Source organism: Somniosus microcephalus, chromosome 26 (genome assembly GCF_052327205.1).
Source record: "Somniosus microcephalus isolate GS21.2 chromosome 26, FLI_Smic_1.0, whole genome shotgun sequence".
In the NCBI taxonomy this organism is placed as follows: domain Eukaryota; kingdom Metazoa; phylum Chordata; class Chondrichthyes; order Squaliformes; family Somniosidae; genus Somniosus; species Somniosus microcephalus.
Window position 1 is genome coordinate 20640798 of NC_141012.1, and position 13926 is coordinate 20654723.

Consider the following 13926-nt stretch of genomic DNA (forward strand, 5'->3'; position numbering starts at 1 on the left):
GGAAAACTGGACATCTAGCTAAAATTGAGAATAAAGTGGTTGTTTCGTAGCCCAAGGAAGTAATAAGCAAGAAAGCAGGCCAGAGCTCTGATGGATTCCAAGGGGGGAATTTTTCAGGGGGTCAGGGGACGCGTTTGGTGGCGGGTCGAGTGGGGAAATGTTTTTTTTTGACAGCGAATAGGGGACCCACTGTCAATCCACCTCCACGTGAGTCTCCCAGATGTCGGGTCTGTCAGCGCAGAACAGACCCAACACCAAGCGGCGGGGGAGGCATTTTAGATTATTAAGAGCTTGTTAACAGGCACTTAAAAACTATTTTAACCTCACCTTTAGATTTTAAGAGTTCGCCCATGGCTTCCCCACTGCTCGGGGTCATGTCAGGTAAGGAGGTTGGGAGTTGTGTCAGCATGGGATGATTTCTAAAATCTTCTATAAAAGCTCCCATTTCATAGCTGTTCACTTTCCAAGGTTAGATGCTGTTGCTTACTGCATTTGGAAGACAGATTCAGCTTTATGCAGCTTGCAAGTGTTTGGAGCAAACTCTCTATCCAGTGTCACCTCATTGGAACAACCTCTCTCACCATTGACAGATTGCTTCTATCATCTCAAGTTCACCTGCTATCTATTCTATCAAGTGCCCTTGAAACTATCTCACCTTGGTCCTCAGAATCCCACCACAATCAGCCCCAACACCAACAGCACCAGGCACACCAGTAGCACCAACAATACCAACCTTCTCCACAATCAACTGATGCTGAACAGGACACGGCATCAGCACCCGACCACATTGCTGCCCGGGACGCCAGGGATGGCCTCATCATAGGCAGCTTAATATCACTTGATGCTGTACAACCTGGCTGCCACATGATGCACCAGGTTGGCACCACCCCACACCAACACCATAAAGCATCCCTACAATGCCCAAGCCATTCCTTTCACACTCATCGCCATTGCGGGGCTACTGTTATGTCTCACCATTCACTGGAACTCACTAAGCCACTTCCAAAGGTGCACTCAGATCTGTCCAAGAATGCAAAGTGTTGAAAATAAAGATTTCAATGTTTGACAGCACATTAACAGAAACTTCACATGAACATTGGTTAAAACACCAAGGCCTAGAAATTCAGTTGTTTGCGCCAGCCGCTAGCGCCTTAGGAGGCGGAGATGTGGGGTGCTAGGCGGCTAGCGGCTGGGCGCAGCGCGATCTGCGCCTCTCCCCAACTTCAGTAAAGATTTAGCGGCGGCGCAAAGCCTTTGCGCGCGCTCAGCTGCGCGCGCAGATCCTGACGTCATTTCATCGTGCAACGCCCTTTGTGCGCCCCAAACCGGAAATTCAGTGGTGCCGGTCTATTGTGCGCCTGGCGCCCCTAGCGACTGGTAGAGGGGAACGGTTCCCAGTCACTGCGGGGCGAGGGGGGCGCAAATTAAAGGGCACTCCTCCTGCAGTAGAAATGGCAGCCATTTTGCAACACTCCTTCTTTGTGAGAGACGGATCTTTGCAGAGAGACAAAGGTAGAGAGCTTTCTGGTTTGGCTCAACACTCGCACAGGTACTTGTGGCTTCAGGCCACAGCTTTGCACTTGTCTTTAACTTCAGAGCCATAGCATTGATTGGAAACATATAATGGGGGCTGCAATGGGTGCAAACGTTGGCCTTCTCCATAGTCCTGGGCGTTGTACAGATCAAGCAGCAGTGGTCAGGCCTTGCTTCAGGGCTGCAGTGTGCAGGGCGTGGCAGGCAAACAAATCCACCCTCCCCCTTTAATAGCTCACCGGCGCCAGAGTGTCTGCCGTCAATCAACAACTCGCCGAACCTGCACTGCGCCCGCCTTCGGGGGTATCGCCCCGGGCCGCCAGCTTAGCGCCTAATGATAGTTGTGCATCGCCTGTTTTAGCGCAGCAGCAACCTCTTGGGGCGATGCCACTGAATATTGGCGAAGGTGGCGTGAAGTTGCGCCGGGCGCAAACTTTAGCGGCCGCCCGGCTGTAGCACCCCAAATGTGGCTATACTGAATTTCTAGGCCCAAATGCCTACCCTTGTGTGTTGTTACTTGGTATGATTGGACTAGGATGAGGGTGAGTGTGAGGGGTGGCTAGTGAGATGGGGAAGTGATAATGTAGATAGAGAGGGAAGGGTGGAGGTGCAAGGCAAGTTGGTGTGAGTAAGTATGTGCAGGAGTAGGGTAGGGAAGGCAGAGTGATGGGGATGTGATGAGTGGCACAGCAGGATGAGGTTGAGTGTGGCTTTGTAGTAACGTTTCGTGATTTACTGAGATCATTGAAAGGTTGGCGCCACTGCAGCCAGGTCCTCCTGATGACAACCCTGCTTGTGCCCTCCTGTGCAATGTGGAACCAGACTGCATTGTTCTCCTGGGGAGGTCTCTTTCGCCCATTGGAAGGGAAGAGAACCTCCCTGTGTGCTGTGTCTCCCTCCATAAGAATATGGAGGGAGTCATGGGAGAACACGGGTGCAGCCGTGCACCTCTGTGCAGTCATTGCCAGTGATTGCAGCACCTCAATGCTGTAGAACACTGACAGCACAACTGCTAAAATTAATTTGCGCATGGTCCCTTTAAGGAAACCGGCTGATGGCGCATCATCAAGTGACGCCATCAGACCCGCTTCCTTCAATTGGCCGGGAAAAGTGCTGGGGGGGCTTAAAAAGCCCAATCAGCGTAAAATAATTTCACAGAGCGGGCTGGAGCCAGCAGCGGGGTCACACCCCACCACCAACCCCAGCCGTACTGGACCCGCCTCAGTAGGGGAAATCATGGCCCAAGAAACCAATTTTTATGCAGGAGGATGCTTTGGAGAATCTATTGAAGATTACAAATGGTTCCCAGCAGAGGAGGCTTAGCAGACTGAGACTTGAATAGATTTTCTGAGTTGTATGTATAACAATATTCCCTTGACATTAATATATTTGTCTCTTTGTAAGCTTCTGTATTTTACTTATTACAGTATGTTGTAGATGAATATCATAGCAATTTCCATCTGACCCAGCCTAATACTGGATGTAGTATTTCTGTTTCCTACTAGACTGAAGACGCAGTGGGAAGCACCAGCAAATTTTAGTATGCAATTTATCACAGTTGGATCGATGGTTAGATCTAGGCCAAGTAGAGCTTGTTTCAAAAACAAAAGTGGAATATCAGTTTGTAATGGACAGGAACCACTCACTGGAAACATTGTATGACTATTGAAGGAGAAAGCGACATTTTTAAAAACCAAAGTTGTAATGTACACAATATTAGTCAAAGCTGGAGTAGTTTTTTTTTTACATACATGTCATTATCACAACCCTCTCAAGCCATCTTTTTCCTGATCATAGAGGAGCATCAATTTTAGTCAGCAGTAGGGAATCAAACCTCAATCGATAAAGCTCCAGCAAGAGCTACTTTTGCAGTCTCTGCGAGTTTGAAATGAAGATTGATAATAATACAATGGAGTGAAGAGTTCATGGGTGACATCATTATGCCCCTCTTGGTGCTAATTCACTGGTTCATGAAGTAGACACGTAATAAAACCAAGCAGTAGGCAGCAAAACATTAGCGGTGGAGACTGAAGGACTAGTTCAAAGCAACCCTGCAGCTGAAATATTGACTTAGAGTCTTTCCACTCATTAAACGAAGCAGGGATCCCTCTGCCAACAGTGCATTATCTTATATTAGTGCAATTTTGTGAACTTTTTTCCACACAGGCTTTGGAGCACTTATTTAAAATACAGCTACGATTACTTACTCAATAGGAGCCAAGGGTAAAAGCTGTCATTTTTATTGGAATTTCTATAGCAGTCTAACACAGTTATGAAGGTACTTGGACATCCTAGAAGGACAGACTTGAAATGGCAGTAATCAATGAGAAATTTGCCCTTCAAGCGCTGACAGACTTTTTACAATTTTTAAGATATGTGCATGCTTTCAATCATAAACATCTGCCAAAACAATTTTTGGTACAGTTGACTTATACTTACTGCCTATTGAAGTGGAAATAGAGGAAATGTGTGGAACCACAAAAGAGTTCACCATTTCTGCAGTCGAGTCTCACAAACTTTTCATCTTGGTCCCAGTGGAAGCTCCGCTATAGTTATCAGAGGTGCCTAGATCTCAACTGGGAGAACCCACAATAATGGCTTTGACAGTGCCCATGAGCTTGTAATAAGCCTGTTTGATTGCTCATCACACGTTTGTCTTGGAATCATTTGGTGCAAAATTGCTGCTTGGGTTCTTAAAAAGTTAGTAATTTTGTTGTTGTTGAACAATCCATAAAACTCTTCGGTAAGTGACAGCTGAAGACCTCCCTCAGGAACCCCTTGGTGCAGTATTCCTTGCTGCTGAAGTAAAACCAATACTTTTCTGCTCTGGCCCAAGGAGGGGGACCACAAAGGCTATAAAACAGAATAATTCTGTGTGACTTCCATTCTTTGGCTTGTGTTTTGGTCAATTGTAGACCTGTTCCCTAAGCCTTTTAAGTGGGGATTGGGCTCCCTGATGGCTCATAAAGAACTAGGAAGGATTAATAAGGAGCAGTGATCTGTGTCACGTCAGGTAGAGTATTTGAGGCAGCCATTACAATTGGCCTCAGTGTCCCTGACCTGTGGAGCATTAAAAAAAAAAGCCTGTTGCTGATTGCTATCCTGTTGAAAAGGTGCTCCTGTGTGGACACTGGGCGAGGATAGGATTAGAGTTCATTTCCCCCCATGATTGAATAACCGGATGATAATTATGGTCCAGACTCAAGTGTGAAAAATGGCTGTTTGGTGTGCTTGAAGGGTTGCCAGCCCGCATGGAACGGCACAGGAAATCAGAAAAATAAAATCATTTTTAACAGTGCAGTGACCATCTGAGCACAAAATATCCATCCTGAAACTGACCTCTACTGTGAAAACTTGGAGAGACTTTGGAAATTGACGACGCCAGGAAAAACTTATTAACAGTTCTTATCTGCTCAAAAACAGTTAAATTCCCAGACCTTGGTGCAAAATACAGCTTGAAAATAAGAAGGTTGAGCTCTCTAATGCTCTGTGTGATACCGAATAATAGAGACCAGGAAGGGCCCAGCTCTTATCCCTTGTCTGCGCTGTTATCTCACAATGGTAGGAGCAGAATAAATACTGTCTGTATCCTTGCTCTTGATCTCTTTTAATAATATTGCTTGCTTTTATATACTGCCTTACCCTGTCAGTGCTCCAAAGATCCCCACACAATCAATAACATTGGAGTGCAGTGACGATTGTTGGGTAGTATGGCCCAGAAATTCGGGTCGGAGGCTACCCGCGGGTGCAAGCCCCCGACCTGCACTTACCTTGCGCGCCGGCCGTTGAGCTGTGGGCCCACGTGGGATTCCGATCCTGGGCCTCCTCCAACTGTCAGCGCGCAGTGCTTGCGTATCCCAGGGGCGCAGTTAGTTCGATGCGTCCCCTGGGATCACGTGGGCCATGGAGAGCCAATGGTAGCAGGGAATGCTTCATTCATAAGTTTGACAGGAGGAGCTGTCAACCTATAAATACTATAAGCGCCAAAACATCACTAAAACTTCAAATAATTTTTATTTTTAAATCACATTTTTAAAATAACTATAAGTTATATAAAATAACTATTTTAAACAATAATTTAAATTTTTGAAAAAATTAATTACATTTTCTAACGGGGCTAAAAATAAACTTATCTTTCTTTAAAGTATTTAAAAATAATAAACCTGTGGAAAAAAATGTTTTAATTTTAATTAATTCACCACTTACCTTGTTAAAAGCAGGCCTTGCGCCTGCTTTTTAAAAGTGTAACTGCTGAAGACTTACCCTCCCGGAGAAACCTGCAAAAAAAATGTAAGTTCAATGCGCAGTGCATGCACGAAACCGGCACTTTCATTGGGCCTACGCGTGAGTACCCTGTGCGTACTCACGCGTTGGGACCCGAATTTCTGGGCCATGATAGGCTCATTCAATCAAAAGTAATGTGATAAATGACCAGTTCATTTGTGGGGTTTTTTTTGGTGGTGGTGTAGGTTGAGGGAAGAATAGTGGGCAGGACACTGGTATAACTCTCTGCTTTTGTTCAAATAAATGTCAAGGAACCTTGAACATCAATGTGAACCATCAAAACAGGTCTCATCTGAAGGACAACACCTCAAACAATGCAGCACTTCCTCAGTACTGCACTGGAGTTCCACTCTAAATCACGAGCTAAAATCCTGTGAGGAGGCTTCAGCCCACAAACCTTTAGGCTCGGAGGCGGGAGTATGACTGAGTGATCCACGTTATATAAAATGGGCCATTCTTCCAGTGATGCCTGCTCCAAAGAGCATGCACGTGTAAATGTCAGATGAGCACCAGACAGGGCTGAGCTGTGATGCCTTTCATAGTGAAATCGCTTGCCAACGTTTGCTGTATGGGCGCAGACATGAAGAATGGGCACTTGGACAAGTTACAAGAGGGCTGCCACCAGCACAATGGGATGGGGGGGGAGGAATGATACGGTATTATTAAAAACAAATTTATAGGAGTAAGCCAAGTGCTGTAATTCAATCTTAGGAACCTGACCACATTCAACTTTGCCCTCAAGGTTTCTGAGCTGACTTCAAACTCTCACCTAGATTACAGATTTCTAACGTACCGATTGTGTTACATCAGCTGATGTATTATATCTGAAATCCCAATTTCCTTTTCAAATAAATTTATTGTCCTGATTTTTCTTTCTCACACCTTTATTTCCACTCTTCTTTTCTCATTCCCACACAAGCACTTCAATTTACTGGCGAGAAGCTGACTAAAAGAGTAAAGTAACACACATGCTTGCAGTAGTGGTTGAATAGTAATTCATTTGTTCTACCCTAGGCTGCTTTATTAATTTTTGGACCAGGTATAAAGCCATTTTCCCCAAAAGGCATCTGTCGACTAATACATTCCTCATGAGGTGGTACAAAATCTCTCTGTGCCACACTGGTGCGTTTATCAAAAGCGTTTACAAAGCTCTCAACACCAAACTTCAGGCTTTGATGACTATGCATGGAACTGATTGTAATGGAAGCTCCTGAAGTCACGGAGTCACATTTTCTACTGCTCTCAACTTTTAATGGATCTTTTTTTTTTGCACTCTTTCCTGATAGCCAACGTCACATTATCACTATACTTCATAGATATAGAGGGGAGGGTCAGAAAGAAATTCAATTACAGAACAGGTCACTGTCCCATGGATATTTTATGATGTCACAGTAGCTCAGTTTTGCAATGAATCAGCTATTAGCAGCAAATGTCTAGTTAAGTCATTCGTTTTCATTAACTCTTATGTTTTTCCCTCTAACTGCAGGATCGGTGGAGGCAAGGGCACATTTTTGTGTTTTGTTAGGATCAATAAATTATATTCCATTCCATCAAAGCACCAATCTATTTTACACAGGGTATGACATTGCATTGCTAAATAAAGGTTAACAAGGCCATTTGAATTGGACGTACTTTTGCATTGGATTCTGTGGTGGAATGACCTTGCTTGCCTTTCCTCTGTATATAAGATTACAGCTGCAGTAGTAATAGCAACACATGAGGTGCCGACGCTATCTCAAAAGCCTGTATGCTGTTTACAGTTTTTTGATTGTTAAGGCTTCCAGACTTCCAGACCCAGTATGTCATGTTTTAATAAAGTCAAAATTCTGTTCATAGCTTGGTGTATTTTTCAGAATATGTCTATTCCTTCACAAGCCTGAATAATACAGTGACGGGAATAAAGATTTTAGTGTTTAAAAAAAAAAGTGAAATACTACGGATGCTGCAAATTTGAAATAAAAACAGAAAATGCTGGAAATACTCAGCAGGTCAGGCAGCACTTGTGGAGAGAGAAACAGAGTTAACGTTTCAGGTCGATGACCTTTCATCAGTTCTGAAGAAAGGTCATCGACCTGAAACGTTGGGGTAGATTTTACCGAACCTGTTGGGAAGGAGGCGAGACTTCCCCTTTCGGGTTTTTAACCCGCCTACTTCGACGTCCGGCCAATCCGCGCGATTTTCCCTTGATTGATCTTGTTGATCTCGCCCAGCGGGCTCAGCAGGCCAATTAAGGGCCACCCAGCAACAGGTGACGTCACAGACTGCAATTTCATCTGTCAAGAGTTCTTGACAGATGAAATATCAGTGTCTCACAGCTGTTTGAAGCTGTGAAACACTGACACTCTGAGTTCTGACATGAGTCCTTCTACGCAGACTCAGTTAGAACTCTCACCGGCACTCAAAGCTGAAGGCTGTCACTTTTGACAGATCGCAGCCGTTCAGCTTTCAGTGCTGGCTGAGTGATGCAGCTCCCAACAGCTACAGGAAGAAAGGCTGTTAAGGTAAGTACCGGTAAGTAAAAGCTCTTTACACACTTTAGACACACCAAACACACTTACCTTTACACTCATGCACCCATCACTCACCTGAGCGCCGACATCGCGACCCCTCCAACTCCTTCAACCTGATGGCCCGCCTGCTCCAACCTGGCGTGATTTGGAGCCGTCGGGAAACCCACACGAAACCCCTCAAAATAGGGATTAGGCTAAAAACTGCCTGTTAACTACCTGTTAACGGGCAGTTAATTGGCAGTAATCCCTTCCCGCCTGGTTTCGGCGGGTCCCAGTGCGGGGCGGGTACCCGCCGCCCCTGAAACTTACGTGGGGCGGGGTTTTGGGTGGGATGGTGTCGGGACCCCCGAATTCGGGATTTCCCCCCCCCACATGCCTGAAACCCTGCCCGACGGTTCCTCGAAAATCTAGCCCGTTGACTCTGTTTCTCTCTCCACAGATACTGCCTGACCTGCTGAGTACTTTCAGCATTTTCTGTTTTTATTTAAGATTTTAGTGTGCCGTGTTGGTCAGGTCTCTTTAAGGGTTAGTACAAGGAATTGCTTTAGCGCCTTATTTAAGTGAAATTATGTATTTGATGTTAATACAAGAATTCTCTGGCTCTCCTTTCCCTTCTACACTTTCTGAACAAGAAGGCAGAGAAATTTCCATGTTGTGTCTGGAGGTGCAATGAACCACTTCCTTTGTGCTCCATCAGCACAGCTGTTTAGGACGTTGGGGCAGTGCTCAAACAATAGCCATAAAATGTCTACACCATGACCACAGAAGGCTTGATCCAGATTTATTTCTCTAGTAAATTATGCGCTCATGAATGATCATAAGCCACATTTTGATCAACAGGTGCTGATTGAAATAATCAACACTCTAAAAATTTTCATGTGGGATTGATTTGTGATTCTTAGAAGTCAAGCACGATTGAAGTGGTTCAATTGTTTAGATTCTCTTTTGTCATTTTAAATTTTGATGGCCAATATTGCCAAGGGGCTTCTGGCTGAATGGGTTGGACAGCTATCCTTTACCTTCTTCTGGACGCAGATTAGCTTTGAATGGAATGTAGACCCCGGCCTGTGTGCAAGCTGATTTTGGTTGTCTCAGCTTGTTCACTCTCTCTTTTTATGTCAATTAGAGGTTATGAGTGGCCTCAGGCCAATTCAGAGATTTGTTTCACGGTCTGCAGTCCCAGGTGCTATTGGTGGAACAAACACTGGCCATTCAGCTCTTCCTCCAGGCTGTTCAACACTGCTCTACGTGACGAAGAGGTTTATCTGAATCAAACCTGAGTCTAGTTTCAAGAGGTGATATTTTTATATTGAATAATAACGATGATACTTAATTTTTTTCTGGGTGCAAAACAGCTTGACAACAGGCTCTGATATGTAAGGATTTGTAGGAACAGGAAATGGAAATTATGCTTAACAAGTCAGACTATTGCATTTTAAATCCATTTATAATCTTGAGTTTAATGACATTCCTGCAACCTAATTCCAAAACTCTATAATAAAGCCCAGCACCTTTATTGCTTTTGTTTTACAGCAGCTAACTATGGGGCTGATAGCTTCTTAGATTTATTCACTATCGCATTGTCTCTTTTGTGATAAGTAAGCTTTACTACTCTTCCATTTAACATGTAGATGACTCTTTGGCTCCTTGCTCCCATATTAATTATTTTGTACTTATTCACATTGAACTGCATTTGCTATCTATTTGCCCAGTTTCATAAAAGATCTGCTAGCCACAGTTCTAGCTAGACCCACGTGGTTAATTAATGGTTGTAAACACAAGTACTTTAAACTTTATAATGCTGTATCAGAAGCAAGCTATCACATTAGGTAGGGTAATGGACTGGACATCTTTACAAAACTCAACAATGAAAATAATGATCTCTTTTTATTGAATGGTATCTCCCAACCACTTCAATAAAGAAACAAAAGCCAATATCTTGAAAAACCTTTAAGATAAAACACACTGTGACTTACATCCCTTTACGGACCAATGTCAATGTTGCAATATATTTCAAATAAATATAAAGTGTGTGAAGCTAACTAATGAAAACACATGCCCCTGCAGCAGATTCTGGAACACACTCTTCTCCCAAAGGCCATCTGGGAAGAGTTTATGCTGTAGTTTGGTTCAGGAAAGAAAGACTTGCATTTATATTGTGCTTTTCACAACCTCAGGATGCCCCAAAGCATTTTACATCCAGTGAAATACTTTTGAAGTGTTGTTACTGTCGTAATGTAGGAAACTTGGGAACCCATCTGCGCACAGTAAACTCCCACAACCAGCAATGTGATAATGACCAGCTAATCTGTTTTAGTTGTGTTGATTGAGGGATAAATATTGGCCAGGACACTGGGGAGAACTCCCCTGCTCTTCTTTGAAGTAGTGTCATGGGATCTTTTATGTCCACCTGAGAGAGCAGACATCTCATCCGAAGGACAGAACATCTGATAGTGCAGCACTCCCTCAGTACTGCACTGGAGTGTCAGCCTCGATTTTGTGCTCTAGAGTGGGACTCAAACCCATAACCTTTTGACTCAGAGGCAAGAGTGCTACTAACAGAGCCATGGCGGACACATTGCTGACAGGTTGTCAGTGAAGCTCTCTCATTGGAGTCCTATGGCAGTACTGCTGGCTATTGCAGGTACACTGGCTACCAACTGGGCTATGACCTCCAGTGTTTTTTTGTGACAAATGCAACTTTTAAAATGTAAATGTCCAGACAAACGATGCAATGTGCTGGCACACAATGTTGCAGATGTCTTCATTCAAAAAAAAAACCTGGCTTGCAAGCCAAACATTCATGCATTTAAACCAGGACAAAATAAGAAAGAAAGAAAGACTGGCATTTATATAGCGCCTTTCACGACCACCGGACGTCTCAAAGCGCTTTACAGCCAATTAAGTACTTTTGAAGTGGAGTCTCTGTTGTAATGTGGGAAATGCGGCAGCCAATTTGCACTCACAAACAGCAATGTGATAATGACCAGATAATCTGTTTTTCTGATGTTGATTGAGGAATAAATATTGGCGCAGATCACTGGGGATAACTCCCCTGCTATTCTTCGAATTGGATCTTTTACGTCCAACTGAGAAAGCAGACGGGGCCTCGGTTTAACGTCTCATCCGAAAGACGGCACCTCCGACAGTGCAGCACTCCCTCAACACTGCACTGAAGTGTCAGCCTAGCTTTGTGCTTAAGTCGCTGGAGTGGGACTTGAACCCACAACAGATGTGTGGTTTCTCCATAATTTTACCCACAGAATATCATTTTTTTTTCGAGATGTGGCTGTCACTGGCAAGGCCAGCATTTATTGTCCATCCCTAATTGCCCTTGAGAAGGTGGTGGTGAGCCCCCTTTTTGAATCGCTGCAGTCCTTGTGGTGAAGGTACTCCCACAGTGCTGTTAGGGAGGGAGTTCCAGGATTTTGACTCAGCGACGATGAAGGAACGGCGATATATTTCCAAGTCAGGATGGTGTGTAACTTGGAGGGGAACTTGCAGGTGATGGTGTTCCCATGCTGCCCTTGTCCTTTTAGGTGGTAGAGGTCACAAGTTTGGGAGGTGCTGCCGAAGAAGCCTTGGCGACTTGCTGCAGTGCATCTTGTAGATGGTACACACTGCAGCCACGGTATGCTGGTGGTGGAGGGAGTGCATGTTTAAGGTGGTAGATGGGGTGCCAATCAAGCAGGCTGCTTTGTCCCGGATGGTGTCAAGCTTCTTGAGTGTTGTTGGAGCTGCAGTCATTTAGGCAAGTGGAGAGTATTCCATCACACTCCTGACTTGTGCCTTTTAGATGGTGGAAAAGCTTTGGGGAGTCAGGAGCTGAGACACTTGCTGCAGAATACCCAGCCTCTGAACCGTTCTTGTTGCCATAGTATATGTGGCTGGTCCAGTTAAGTTTCTGGTCAATGGTGATCCCCAAGATGTTGATGGTGGGGGATTCGGTGATGGTAATGCCATTGAATGTCAAGGGGAGGTGGTTCGACTCTCGCTTGTTGGAGATAGTCATTGCCTGGCACTTGTGTGGCATGAATGTTACTTGCCACTTATCGGCCCAAGCCTGAATGTCATTTTCTGAGGAGTTGTGAATGGAACTGAACACTGTGCAGTAATCAGCGAACATCCCCACGTTTGACCTTATGATGGAGGGAAGGTCATTGATGAAGCAGCTGAAGATGGTTGGGCCTAGAACACTGCCCTGAGGAACTCCTGCAGTGATGTCCTGGGGCTGTGATGATTGACCTCCAACAACCACAACCGTCTTCCTTTGTGCTAGGTATGACTCCAGCCAGTGGAGAGTTTCCCTCCTGATTCCCATTGACTTCAATTTTACTAGGGCTCCTTGATTCCATGCTCGGTCAAATGCTGCCTTGCTGTCTCACCTCACCTCACCTCTTAAATTCAGCTCTTCTGTCCATGCTTGGACCAAGGCTGTAATGAGGCCTGGAGCTGAGTGGTCCTGGCAGAACCCAAACTGAGCTTTGGTGAGCAGGTTATTGGTGAGTAAGTGCCGCTTGATAGCACTGTTGACAACACCTTCCATCACTTTGCTGATGATTGAGAGTAGACCGATGGGGCGGTAATTGGGCTGGATTTGATTTGTCCTGCTTTTTGTGGACAGGACATACCTGGGCAGTTTTCCACATTGTCGGGTCGATGCCAGTGTTGTAGCTGTACTGGAACAGCTTGGCTAGAGCTGCGGCTAGTTCTGGAGCACAAGTTTTCAGCATGACAGCCGGGATGTTGTCGGGGCCCATAGTCTTTGCTGTATCCAGTGCGCTCAGCCGTTTCTTGATATCACGTGGCGTGAATCGACTGGCTTCTGTGATGGTGGGGACGTCAGGAGGAGGCCGATATGGATCATCCGCTCGGCACTTCTGGCTGAAGATGGTTGCAAACGCTTCAGCCTTGTCTTTGTCATTGTCTAAATGAGGCTGACAATTATAGGGAGTTACGTGGCTGCCACCAGTTAGTACTCTGAATTGTTAAATGTAAGCATTATTTATGACAATGACACTTTAATTACTATACAATGATTCCAATTGCAAGATTTTTCAACCCTCTTTGCCGGATCCAAGAAGGTGGGGATTGTGGCGAAATACAGAGATTCGCTGATCAAAATGGTGAAGAACATCGAAATCAGCCAACACGCCAAGTACACCTGCTCCTTCTGCAGGCAGACTAAGATGAAGAGGGGGGTCGGTCGGTCGGTCGGTATCTGCCATTGTGGATTCTGCATTGAAGACGATGGCTGGAGAAGCCTGGGCCAGAACACCACCTCTGCCATCACTGTGGAGTTTACGATTCGCCATCTGCAGAAGCTGAAGGACCAATAAATGCAGGGTGGAGAGTCTGATCCTTTCCACATCAGCAAACTTGTTAATAAAGGGTTAGAAGAAGAAGAGCTGGTGCAAAGGCAACAAAAGAAAATCGGCTAAACCTTTTTAATATTGGCTAATATTAAATTAAAGTTGACATGCGGTTTAAGTTGGTTTCCTGATCAGCTGACAAAAGTCCTTGATGAGGACTTTCAATTGAGTTTTAAAGGAAGAAGAGTATTTCAGCGAAGGATCACAATAATTTTATTTGTGAACCA

At 44.9% G+C, this 13926-nt stretch overlaps 1 pseudogene; it reads left to right on the top strand.

Moving 5' to 3' along the window:
• The window catches only part of LOC147100337 (large ribosomal subunit protein eL43 pseudogene), an 84733-nt pseudogene extending 71067 nt beyond the window's left edge, over nt 1–13666 (top strand).
• The last annotated feature ends 260 nt before the right edge of the window (nt 13667–13926 follow it).